Source organism: Triturus cristatus, chromosome 1_1, assembly GCF_964204655.1.
Source record: "Triturus cristatus chromosome 1_1, aTriCri1.1, whole genome shotgun sequence".
In the NCBI taxonomy this organism is placed as follows: Eukaryota; Metazoa; Chordata; class Amphibia; order Caudata; family Salamandridae; genus Triturus; species Triturus cristatus.
The window spans coordinates 625,078,862-625,092,044 of NC_140579.1; positions in this window are offsets into that span (position 1 = coordinate 625,078,862).

Genomic DNA, 13,183 nt, shown 5'->3' on the forward strand with positions numbered 1-13,183 from the left:
GGCAATGCCCCAACGCCCTAATGGGGGAGCCGCCACTGTATGAAATGCTGGTTTTATTCTTTAAGGAACTAGTAGTTTAGATTAACACATTGAAAATGAAGGACAACAAGCCTTAGAAAGCAAAAAAGGAAGGATGAGTGACTGGTAATGGATAACTATCTTTAGTTAATGAAAAATACTTATATCTTAGAATTCCTGTAAAAATAGCTCATTTGAGGCTTCATTTGGGTAAACATGACCATTGTAACTGGGACTGAGCCAGGTTTGCTCAAACCCAAAATCAAGCTCGCAATTAATGTCTCTGTTTATCATATGCAAATTAGAAACAGTTCAGTCTTTTATTTTTTTCTGGTCCTTCAGAATTAAATAGTCCTCATACTCACACAGATCCAGGAATTCATCATGCATGTTTACTATCTGTTTAACCTTTGATTACTGAGCTGGGCATATAGTTGCATCCTTAGCCAGCCACTGGCTTGAAGCCTTTAGCACTCCTAACTGATCTGGGCACAGACCTACAGTCTGATTTATTCAAGGACCTGCAATATGATCTGGTCAAGGGCCTAACATTTTTGCTGGGCACACACCAGCTGGTTGAGCTTGTGACAGGCATGCAGTCGGAGCTGGGCACGACTCAGCTTAGGCTTGACATCTGACTTGGGCATAGGGTGGCAGTCTGAGGTGGACACAAGCCTGGATTCTCAATTGAGCACAGGGCCTCAGTCAAAGCTGGGCACATACCTGTACTTGCAGCTGGGCACATGCTTGTAGTCTGATCTGGGTACAGATCTGCAGTCTGGGCTGCACACACTACTGCAGTTAGAGATAGGCACAATAATCTAGTCAGAACTGGGTGCAGGCCTGCAGTTTATTCTGGGGACTGGCCTGCAGTCTGAGCTGGGCACAGGATGCCAGTCTGAAGTGGACACAAGACTACAGTCTCTTTTAGACACAGACCTATAGTCAAAGCTGAGCACAAGAATGAAGTCTGAGCTGGCTGCTGGGCTACAGTCTTATCCGGGTACAGGCCTGCAGCCTGAGCTGGGCCCAGGCTTGCTCCTTGAGCTGAGAACTGGATATAGGGACTGCAGACTCAGCTGGGCATAGGACTGCAAGTGGAGCTCGTCACGGTCCTGCAGTCTCATGTGAGCACAGGCCTTCAGTTTCAGTTTGTGAACAGGTCTGCAGTCTGTGATGGACAGAGGTCTGATGTCTGAAGTATCTACAAGCCTGCAGTCTCAGTATGTCATTGGACAGAGTCTGAGCTAGAAACAGGACTACAATTTAAGCTGTGCTCAAGGCTGCAATCCGATGTGGGCACAGACCAGTACTCTGACCTAGTGAAGGGTCTGAAGTCTGAGCTGGCCAAAAGCCTGAAACTTCAAAATGGGCACATGGCATCTGTTTAGTCCAGGCATAAGACTGTAATCAGATCTGTGCACAGACCTGTAGTCAGAGCTCAGCATGGGCTTAAAGCAGGGGTCTTCAAACTGTGGGGCGCGACCCCCAGGGGGGCCGTGGAGTGATGCAAAGGGGGTCGCGCCTTCCCAGTCACACTTCTGCCCAGGCCCAAGGGCTTCAGCCCCCCCCCCCCCTTCCCCCGTCCTGTGTCTCAGCCCGGGCTGCTGCAGTGAAACTTGAGCTGCTGGGGGCTCAGCTGGGCAGTGTCTGGATTCCTATCTCCGGCACCCCCCCCCCCCCCCGTGTTTTTTCACAGGTCTTTAAAGACCATTTAACATGCCTTTGTAAACTGCTTACAGAGGCTTAGGTTTTTTTGCTGGTTCCAGTACCCCCTGGGTCCCCACTGTGCCTATTCCTTACATTTGGATTTTACATTCACTGCCGTAGTGTGAGAATGCATTTCATGGAAAGGAATACAAAGTTGGCTTCCTGGGGGCGCCGTGTGTGAAAGTTTATTGTGCTTTTGAAGCACCTGCTGCAGCGTTTCTTTCCCAGGCAATTACCAGGCCTCACATAAATGTCAAGATAACTCGTGTGATTAATTATCTTCCTGGAGAGAGATCAGAATGTTGTATAGTTGAGGTTTTGACTTGGGTGATGTTAGTGCAGAGGGTTAATATGCCTGCTGCAAAGAACGCAGAGTGCGTATGATGTGAAGAGATCAGCAGGTTACTGCTTTCAAAAGAGACATCCTTTTGTTACTTGCAATTTATAACTTAAAGTCCTAATAGAGAATAGTGAGCTATTAACTTTCATCCTAGAACAGCATGCACACTACAAAGAATACATTATTAGACCATTGATTAATTTGCAAAAAGGGTTAATTTGGCTAGAAATCAATTCTTATTATTAAAGGAAACTCCCAAACTATGCTGTTTCTTTTTCGACTCTGAGTTTGTGCTTCTCCACACCAAGCACTCTTGAACTATACTGCCTACCAGTATGGATGACATGTGACTCCTACACTTTTAGTCCTTTGGCTTATGTAACATTTCCAATACACTGATTTACACACTTATGATTGATTGTCTCTGTGTAATGTGTGTGTGATGCGAAGTGCTCGGACACCCTACACTGGTATGAGTGTCACTATATAACTAATTCAATGCATCTGAGAGTGTGGGGTTATGGAGACTTGGTCACTGTTAAAGGGTGCTAGTGAGAGAATCCGTGGTGGGGGTGGTCATTGTGGGGGGCACCAACAAACATGGTCGCACAGGGCACCACCAGCACTAAAGCCGGCCCTGGGAAGTATACACAGATAAGCGCTGAAAATACCGCTTTAGGTGACTGTTTTTTTTTGTACCGACTGGGCCACCAAAATAATCTGCTGGCAACCCTAACCATAGGACTGGAAGTTTATTGCAGGATCAGCACATTATTTATTTCCTTCACCCTCGATCCCCGATTAATGCCGCAATAGTTTAACTTAGATCTTAAAGTCTACGCCCCGTCAATAACATGCTGAGTTACTTCATGGGTCTGGGAATGCACCCTGCATTCAGACAACTCATTCCTCATTCTCGCCCTTCATTGTCACGCTCACCCTGCACTCACAGTGATCACAATGCACTCACACTGATCACCATGCACTTGCACCATTCACCCGCTCACCTTGCACTCACAGCGATCACAATGCACTCACACTGATCACCATGCACTTGCACCATTCACCCGCTCACCCTGCACTCACAGTAATCACAATGCACTCACACTGATCACCATGCACTTGCACCATTCACCCGCTCACCCTGCACTCACAGTGATCACAATGCACTCACACTGATCACCATGCACTTGCACCATTCACCCGCTCACCTTGCACTCACAGCGATCACAATGCACTCACACTGATCACCATGCACTTGCACCATTCACCCGCTCACCTTGCACTCACAGTGATCACAATGCACTCACACTGATCACCATGCACTTGCACCATTCACCCGCTCACCTTGCACTCACAGTGATCACAATGCACTCACACTGATCACCATGCACTTGCACCATTCACCCGCTCACCTTGCACTCACAGTGATCACAATGCACTCACACTGATCACCATGCACTTGCACCATTCACCCGCTCACCTTGCACTCACAGTGATCACAATGCACTCACACTGATCACCATGCACTTGCACCATTCACCCGCTCACCCTGCACTCACAGTGATCACAATGCACTCACACTGATCACCATGCACTTGCACCATTCACCCGCTCACCTTGCACTCACAGTGATCACTCTGCTCTCAAAATGCACTTGTCCTGCTCACACTATACCTCAACCTGCAGTCACACGAGTACACTACTCATCCTGCACTCATGTGACACTTCACTCACCTGTCCTCCTCACTACTCAATATGCAACTCACTCAAACAAGCCCATCAGTAATCATACATTCATTCATCCCATTCTGAACTTGCATCCGCACCCAAAATGAGAGAGGACAGCAAGGGAGTGAGAGAATTTGATTGAAGAGGTCAGGGATGAGGAGAAATGTGAATTGCCGAAGAGAAGTGTGGACACGCAAAAAGTGAGTGTGATCCAAAGGTGAGGGCTTCTGTTAGAACAAAGGGGAGATGTGAAAGGAATGGGGGGACTGGAGAGGTGTAAGATACAAATAGACAAACATTTGAATGAAGAGACGAGGTGAATGAGAAGTGCTGAGGGGCACGGAAGGTGACAGGGCCAGAGAGGCCATGAGATAAATGTGAGAGACTGTTAGAGATGAGGGCAGTGAAAGGACAGAATGGCAAGAGGTGATTAAAGGTGAAGTGAGAGGTTGAATGGGGAGAGTTCAGAAGTTGTAAAAAGGGGTGAAAGAAAATGACCTGCAAAGTGAGAGAGGGATCCGGGGTTAGGAGAGGAGAGAGGGATGGAAGGGAGGGGGTGAGAGGAAAGCTGCAAGGGTAAAAGGCTTAACTCTACACAAAACCGCCAGGGTTTTAAGGGACCCCTGCTTCTTCCGGTCAGGGCCAGGTGAGCTTCTAATGTGGCAGCACGTATTGCTGCAGAGTGGAAGGCCCTTCACAAAGGTTGACTTGAAATCTTTCTGATGATAATTGCTGTATTTTGGTTATAAATGGGTACTGATTGGGTGAAATCTTTCCTCAGCGTTACTCTGTGTAACAAATATCAAAATAATGAAGCAATGCTATCCCAAAATACGCGGCATCACATAACCTTATTTACATTTTCATCCCACGCAATTTAGTCAACAGGTTTAGACATTTTTGTCAAGAGGGGGTCCTTACGCCTCAAAATGTTGACAGGGGGGTCTCGGCATCCAAAAGTTTGAAGACCTCTGGCTTAAAGTCTGACCTGGGCGCAGGACTATATTCGAAGGTGGGCAGAGGCCTGTAGTCACAACTGGATGCAGGCATGAAGGCTGAGCTGGGCACAGCTTTGCAGTCTGTACTGAGCACAGGCTTGCAGTATTAGTTGGGCATGCACCTGCAGTTTCAGAAGAGCACACATTTGCAGTTTCAGCTGGGAACTAGTCTGCAGTGAAACACACAGGGCTGCCAGTTTGATGTGGGCACAAGACTGCAGTCTCAGTTGGGCTCAGACCAGTATTCGGAGCTGTGCACATACTTGTAGTTGGAGCTTGACAAAGGCAATAAGTCTAAGCTGGCTGCAGGCTACAGTCTGAGCTGGGAACACGACTGCAGCATCAGCTGGGCACAGGCTTGCAGTCTGATGTGGGCACATGGCAGCAATCTCATTTGGGCACAGGCCTGCATTTTCAGTTTGGGAACAAGTTTGCAGATTGTGATGGGCACAGGGCTGTAGTCTGAAAAGGCTAGAAGCCTGCAGTCTCATATGGTGCACAGGGTAGCAGTCCTGGGTGATACACACCTGTAGTCAGAGCTGGGCAAAGGTACGAAGTATGATATTCTATTCTAGTAAAGTTAACACTCACTGAAAAAGTATGTCTCATATTCACGCAGCTTTGTTATACAAAGCACCGCTTGTTTCAAAGTGATGCAATTGAAGATGATCCAGTGAGCAATAGAAAAGTTAGGAATACCACCTGTTAGACCTGGCACCATTGACGTGAGTCTCCCTTCCATTTTTTTGCTGTGCCTCCTCTGTTTTTTCTGGTGATAGATGCTCTGGGCGCTGCACCACTGCCATTCAGTGCCGCAGCGCGGATGCTCCCTGTGTAAAGATGACATATGAATTGATGTATCCCTGATTGGCTTATTTGGTCTACCTGTTAGTCCCTAGTAATGCGGCCTGTGTGTGCCCAGGGCTAGTGAACCAAAATGCTGCTGGTGGGCCTGCAGCACTGAGTTGTGCCACCCACAGAAGCAGCTTGTAAATTGTGTCTCACACCTGCCTGTGGCGATGCGGGGGCTCTAGAAGGGGTGAAAACCAACAAAGCCCCATTAACAAGTGAATGATCTTTTAAAGACCTGTAAAGTACTCGGGCGGCTGTGTGTGTGCCTGGGCTGCCACACAGGTAGGAGTGGTGTTGGTATATGCACTGCCAGCAACCTGCCAGGCCAGTGAATGCAGAACACTGCCATCACCCTCTCTCTGCCTGCCATTGCGCTCCATAATTCTGAAAGGTAAGAAAAAAACGTGCATTTGCGTTTCAAATGTCCGATCCTGCAGCAGCACACTTTCAAGGCCCATACATGACAGTAACCCGATTCAAGGCCCCATTCCCTCGATTTTTAAAAAAAAATAATCTCCCACTTTGCTCTTCTGAAATGTTGGCATGTATGATATATTTTTCTTTTTAAAGGCAATCTCTACCCATGCATTACTGCGAGAGATTCCAAAGCACTTTGAAAGCTTTGGATGTGCTTGTATTTTTTTGCTGGTTTGAATTTCCTCTGTGATAATGTTTGGCTATCATTCTGTGCTGTATGTGTGATTTCTCAGCACTGGGTAGTAGCAAGTCTCTCCCTTTAAAATGGGAAGCTGAGTATGTTCACACTGGGCTTTCATAGAGTAGCCTATACAATCCTGTTATTACCCTTCAAGTTATGTAATTTGTAGTTTAGCTTTTCCAATTGCAAATGCAGAACAATAAGCCTCACAATGCAACAAGCATTGGCAAAGCCAATCGGTCTGGCCTCCATATTCAGCTGTAAGCCAGAACTACTGCTTTTGCTTTGGCTTTAATGTGCAAAAACATTCTCATTAGGTGGCCCTCCTTCTGAAGCTGAGGCATTAAGCAGGCATAATAGATAGTGTAGCAGACTAGACAAATGCAGCATAATGTCAACCAACCTATCCAGCCCTAGGCTCCGCCTCACCCTATTGTTTCAGCTTGTGGTAAACAGAAAGCAACAAAGCAGCAGAGACTTATGCATGCACATAAAAAGGTTGTGCCTCAGTGCACTGCTGTATTGGAAAACATTTAGGATGCACTGCATGGCGGCTTGTTCTACTGTTATCAAACAAGAACTCCTTCGTATTGTGTCTGACACACCTTCTTCTTTGCTGCTGGTGCGAGGCATGGCAGCTTCCCCATCTTTGCATTGCAGTGCATTCCTTACCTACCATGGATGTCATTTATAAAGATGTCAGACAGTGAGAACCTTCTCCAGCCCGCACAGGCTCTGCGCCTCCTTATCTATGTCTGTTTGGTTGTTACCTATAAAACACCACCCTGATTTCAAAGTATGGATAACCCAATGTTATGTGTTGAAGTTCTATGAAGTTTTCACAAGGCAAAGTGATTGTCACTATAAACAAGAAAATGACTGCAAGCTTTTAAAAGGCACCAGAGAAAGAGAGTGCGCTTATATTTTTGTATGAAAACAATGATTTTGGAGAATATCCTAAAGTGCACATAACATTTTCGTAGTTAAGATCAGTTTATTTATTTATTATTTTTTATTCACATATTTTGTTGTCTGACATTGTCCAAGGGGCAATGTAGAACTTTTGAGAGGTCCATAAACAGTACAGTTAAATCCAGTAGAAAAGAGTATATAGACATCACTTCTAATATTTACAGAGTAATTAATTGTTCCATAATAAAGTGGGTTGTCATTAATTTCCCTGTAAATAAAAAGAAAATTGCTCTTTGGTAATCACAACTCAGTCAACTCTGAGTAATGTTACTTTAGCCATCATCAAGTGATGCCATCCTTAGAGAGCAACACATTAAGAACGTTACTATTTTCTGGTAAACATTGGTGTGCATTGTTAGCACAAAATGATCTTATAAAGGAAATAAGGTGCCTTCTCTGTTAAAAAAAATGTAGTACATGCAATGAGTTGCTGTCTCTTGAAATAATTCTGCAGCACACACAAAAGAGAAAATTGCCATAAAACATATTTTTCTGCAGAAAGGGACCCTTTCGTGCACAAAAACTGTGCTGACCACAACGCAGACACCCTTGCACTGTAAGGGTGTCTGCATTAGAGCATGGCTGCTGAAATTGTGCCAATGCAGGGAAAGAGCAGAAGTGTGTCACTTCTTTGTAGTCAGTCAGTCATAACAAGCTTTATTCGGTTGATAAAAAACCAGATAAGCATAAAACCAAAGGAATCCAAGCCATGATTCATGTTTAAAATACAGAATATGATACATTATACAACTTAAAAGAAATTTTCATTAAAACATGCTTATACATTTTTTTTAAATACCACAATAAATATACAAAAAGGTACAATTTGATCATGTTTCACTGATAATCAATCAACATCCCCCACACACTTATAGCAGCAGAATATAATCTGCAGTTAACTGTCCCACCATTTTTCTCAGTCAACAGAAGCAGAGATGAATTTATGCACCATCAAACAGGTCTATTGAGATGATAGCAGCTGCAGTTGGTTCAGCGTGGGCCGACATAACCTAGCATTTTGGCCCCTCAAGAGTGGGAGTAAAAACCTTTCCCTAGGAATAATATATAACTTGCGAAATAAAAAGAAATTAAGTGTATTCTGGGAAGAGCTTAAGTCACAAGGATAGTACATGAGCTTGGATTCAGGAAAAGCTTTGCTAGGATATGAGACCAGGAAGTGTTGTAGAGGAAAATATAGATCAGGTTTCATCTGGTCCATAGTCACTAGCGGAATATAGGTGGACACTCTTTGCTTCCCCAACTCCCTGGTTTGCCTTTGCTGCCAGCATATACAGTGGGCATTTTCTAAACTTTGACAATCTTTTATAATGTCCTGGGTTTAGGCAGTTTCATCTTTTGCCCACACCGAGTGCCAGAGCTTTAGTGGTGCCAGCTTAATTCGGTCTTCTAGGTTTAACAGGCCTAGTTCCGTGTGACAAATGAATATGAGCAGGGACTTAGGGACAGACAAAAACTTTCTGGCAAACATGTTTTCAGTCACCTGAAGGGGGCCAGTGTCACAAAAACCCCACACCCCAGTGCCATAGACCACAGCAGAGCTACATCGAGCCGTATAGTTTTTTCTTCTTGCATCCTTCGGCTTGCACTCAAGCCTCCCAGCAAACCGGAATAGGGCCTCTGTTGTTTGATCAAAATGGGCATGGCTGACTTTAATTAAGTGAGAACAAGATGTGATTCCCATATAAATAAATATTGTGACACAGGCAAGTTTTTCTTTATTAATATAGAGAGCTCTGGTTTTCAAGATAGTGCACCCTAAAATCTCTCTGTGAGATTTAGCAATATTTGCCCAGTTTGCTCATGTAGGAGACAAATCTATTTAACAAGAGTTAGAAGCCCATCCCTGTCCTTGACATCGGACACAATCATCTGCATATAGCAGAGCAAGGAGTCTTCTTGAGCCCACCCTGGGAGTGTCTGCCTCTCCCAGATTCAACGAGGTCTATAAATCATTTATACATAGACAAGAAAGGAACAAAGCCAGCACACACCCTTTTTACATACCTCTCTGCATTTGGATAGGGTCCGTATATTTCCCATAAGTGCCATGCCTAATATGTGCAGGCAAATCCTCGTACATTTGCACCAAAAAGTGAACCAAAGCTTCCTTCATTCCCATGACAAACATTTCGCCCTAGAACTTGCCTATATCCACCCAGTCGAAGGCAGAAGTAAGGTATATAAAGATAATGAGAGCCAGTTCTTCTTAGCCTGTGCATATTTACTAATTATCAACCGCAGATTTAGATACTGCTCTGTCGTGCTGAGACCCTTCTGAACCTGTACTGTATTGGGGACAAGCTACCTTTTTCAGCTACCCAGGCCTCCAAATGGGCTAACAAGATCCTTCCCAAAACCTTTGTTGCTTGAACATGAAATACCTTGAAAAAACAAGAGACAAGAAGCTTTTGGCAAAACAGAACAGTCTGTTTTATTAAACAATGCAACCGGGAGAACTGCCACAGACAATTTACAATTGGTAGAACATTGATTTTTATACAGTTCCTTGAATGCAATAAAACAGTTCTGGTGATACTTTTATGGTAAGGAATGTGAAACTCTATCTTTGGAGACATAAATAAATGTACTGGAGGAGGAATCCAGGTGGGCTTCGAACTTGCGTAGACACAATGCAGCCAGTGAGTAATGTGTCTAGATGTGTAGCAAGGGGAGAGCATGACCACTGTGTGTGCTGTGTCCTGCTTGGCTATGTGATCCTAACCTCATGTGGCATCTGCCTTTATGGTGTTTTGGGAACACACGCACCCCTCTGGCAATGTGCGCTTTATTGAGGCCAATCTCCCTGGCCCATTGTGGTGTCTCTGCACCTATCTGTGGGATTGATCTGCTATGTGCCACCCCACCTGTCACCTGTCAATTAGTGACCTCGGGCCTGGGTCTCAGGGCCTAATAACTTCGTATTTCTGAGTCAGGGTTGACATTGAGTTCACGATCAGCAAATTTGACAATAAAGATGCGATTTCATTTTTATACATGAATGTGTCATTATTCATATTGACATCGGGTTGCATGTGGAATCAATCAAGGAAATAGGGCGATAGAAACATGTATCTGATCTGTCGCCCTTTTCAAAGATGGGAACGATAATAGAATTGGACCAGGATTTAAGTGGACCAATGCCAGCGGCACTTCTTAGCATGTTCGTGATAAGTGGAGCCCAAAGAGTTATTTTATTACCAAATATGTACATTGGTACTTCATCCCGTCTTTGAGCCTTATTCATCGTACTCTGCTTAATTCCATTCCTGACCTGGGCACAGCTCTTCAGTCTGACCTAGTCAAGAGCATGCAATCTGAGCTGGTCGAGGGCCTGAAGTCTCAGTTCTGCGTAGGGCTGCAGGATGATCTGGGGCCAGGTCTGCAGTTAACGATGCACACAGGGCTGCTGTTTGCCCTTGGTACAGAGCTGCAGTCAGAGCTGTGCACAGACCTATAGCTAGAGCTAGGCACAGGCATGAAGTCTGAGCTGGGCACAGGCCTGCAGTTTCTTCTCAGCACAGACCTGCGGTTTCAGATTGGAAACAGGTCTGCAGCCTGCAAAGGGTGCAGGTCTGCAGGAAGAGTTTGGTACATGGCCACAGTTAGAGTTGTACACCGACCTTTAGTCAGGGCTGGGCATGGGAATGAATTCTGAGTTGAGCATAGTTCTACAGGCTGGGCACAGAAAAAAAGTCAGAGCTGAGCACAGGTCTGCAGCCTCAACTGGACATAGACAAGCAGCCTGAGCTGGACAAGGACCTGAAGTCTCAGGTAGGCATAGGACTGCAGTTAGAGCTGGTCACAGGGATATAGTCTCAACTGGGCTGAAGGGCTGTAGCTGGAGTTAACTAGAGGGCTGCAGCCTGACTTGTATAGTAAGGAAGTTATATTTTACCTAATGGATGGCTTGCCCTTGATGGTAGCGGTGTGTGAAATTCACATAGTTCCCCATTTGCATAATTATGACGACTTTATTGAAAATTACATGAAATTACACACAATTACATGAGCTGAAAAGCTGGTATTTAGTGCTATCTTTTAGTGTGAAATTCATCCTCATGTCCACTTTGACATGCACATTGCACATGACTTGAGCAGCAGCTGCTCTCGTTCGATTCGTTCATGTTATTCCAGTACTCCCACAATAGGATTTTTCTCCCCAAATAAATGGAAAATATCACAGTAGCATAGTGGTCTAATTTCAGGTACAAAGCATAAAGCAAAATGCAGAAAAGATTATGCCGTGCATAACAACATTTTGTTCAGGCCTACTCTCTTGTACAGACTGTCGAAACATAAATGTGTAGCTCCTACAAAAGATTGTGTGCTAGGAGCCCAGCTGTTTGTACTTTTGTGGACTTTGTGACAAATTACTGTTTCTACATTGGGAATATTTAGCAATGATTCAGCCTGGGGTGCTGTCTCTTATGTAAGAAACCAATGTCTAAAATTGGCAAACTCCAGCATCAATGACAAACAGCAACATTTTACTTACAGTCCACTACCACTATGAATCATAATAAAACAGTTATATTTTACATTTGGACATGCATGTTGTTGAAAGTGAAGAGTTTGGCATCTATTATAAATAAGAAGGTTTATGCAAGAAGGAACATCACTGCCAGTTTGTATGAAACATCTGTGTAGGCAGTAGCGGCTCTCATAGGGTGTGCTGCACGGCAGAGGGGCGGGGATGGGGCAGGTTGGGGGAAGCAGACACGGACATACGATAGTTCGGTGGAACGTAATAATTATTTTACTCCGTTCCCTCCTATGTCCGTGTTTGCCATACCCCCAACCCTACCCCTTCCCCACCCCACCACCCCACAGTACGCCCTATGCGAGCCGCTACTGGGTGTAGGTTAGGTACAGTGCCCAGAAATCACAATTTGCAAGGACAGTTCTGTTTTTTCAGCATCTGTCCTGGCAATTTCTTTGAATTCATCATATGTCCTGGTTTTCAAAGATGGTCAACTAAACACACAGGAAGCATGTCTTAATGTGCACCAGGGCAAGAATAGTTAAGAGCCCTTATAAGAAATTATGTAATTAAATATGATATGGTGTGTAAAAGTTACATTTAATTTATGCTTAGTGCCTCTAAGTCATCCGTTTTCTATATTGGTGAGTGTTACACAGAAATCTATTCTATGCCCATGGTCGCTGCCAAATTGTAGCTTTCCTTTTATGTTTATGGTATGCCCCAGTTTTTGGTTTTCAAAATTTGGTCAGTCTTGGCCAAGGTTTACAAGGAGTAATGCATTTGAAAATATAACTTTATTATATGATTACTAATACCTCTTTTTAAATAGATATTTACCCAAAGTGCATCCAGCTTTCAGCACTGTTATGAAACATGACTGCATGACATAAGTCAATGGTATCAAGGGGAAAAGGTGGTGTCAGCCCTGCCACACATGTAAACTTGGAAATGCACATTACATTATAATCTCTTGAGCGCATGTTCAACCACTGAGCTCCCATACCATTCTATTAATTATTATTCATGAAACTGACTAAATAAAAGGACAAATATTCTACTACTTACCAAAATCACTTGAGTTTGCAGTGCTTTATCTCAATGCAAACATCAGTGCTAAATTGCCTATGTACTTTACTCCATTAGAAGAAATACAATTTTGCAATTTGTAAGAAACAGCCTACTTCTACTGAGGGAAATCAGGGATCAGTTTTAACCATCTTTTAAATGACCGGTGTAGTGCACTGCCAAGACAGCATTTTTTTATAATTTTGTTTTATTTTGATATTTTAGGTTATGGTTAATGATATTAAACAAACTCATTTGGAAATATAACCAATAAATGTGTAGGAAGAAGAAGCCAATGACAAAAGTGACTTAAAAATGTATAAAAATCTTGTGAA